Source organism: Oryzias melastigma, linkage group LG4 (assembly GCF_002922805.2).
Source record: "Oryzias melastigma strain HK-1 linkage group LG4, ASM292280v2, whole genome shotgun sequence".
NCBI lineage: Eukaryota > Metazoa > Chordata > Actinopteri > Beloniformes > Adrianichthyidae > Oryzias > Oryzias melastigma.
Window position 1 is genome coordinate 12799131 of NC_050515.1, and position 532 is coordinate 12799662.

Sequence of the window (532 nt, forward strand, 5' to 3'; positions counted from 1 at the left end):
GTCAAAACATGTAATACTCTTTGATAACTCTTGAGAACATTTCTGAGTCTGAAATGCCACATAAAAAATATATAAGATGCATCTGAATTTTTTACAGATAAAAAAAAAAATGTTGGATCTCAAATTTAAAAAACAAAACACATAAGAGGTATCTTTTTATTTTAAATAACCCATAAAAACATGAACAATTTATTCTAAACCTGTTTGACACCAGAACATTTTTGTTATAAAAAGTTACACCATCACTTTTGCAGCAGAATTTGTACCTGATATAATTTACACAATAAAAAGTATTTTTCATAAAAAAAGATGAAAATATGACAGCACATGATAAATTAGTGTAGTTGTATTTCATTTTCAACTTTGGTAAATGTAACAAAATAGATAGTAAAAATATAGGAAGAGCCTAAAAACATGCTAGGAAAAATACAGAAAAATTAGGAATTTTAGAACAAAAATGTCCATAAATAAAAAATGATACTGTAGACGTTGCCTTTGGTCCATATCTGGGACATGTGAGACTTTAGGAATC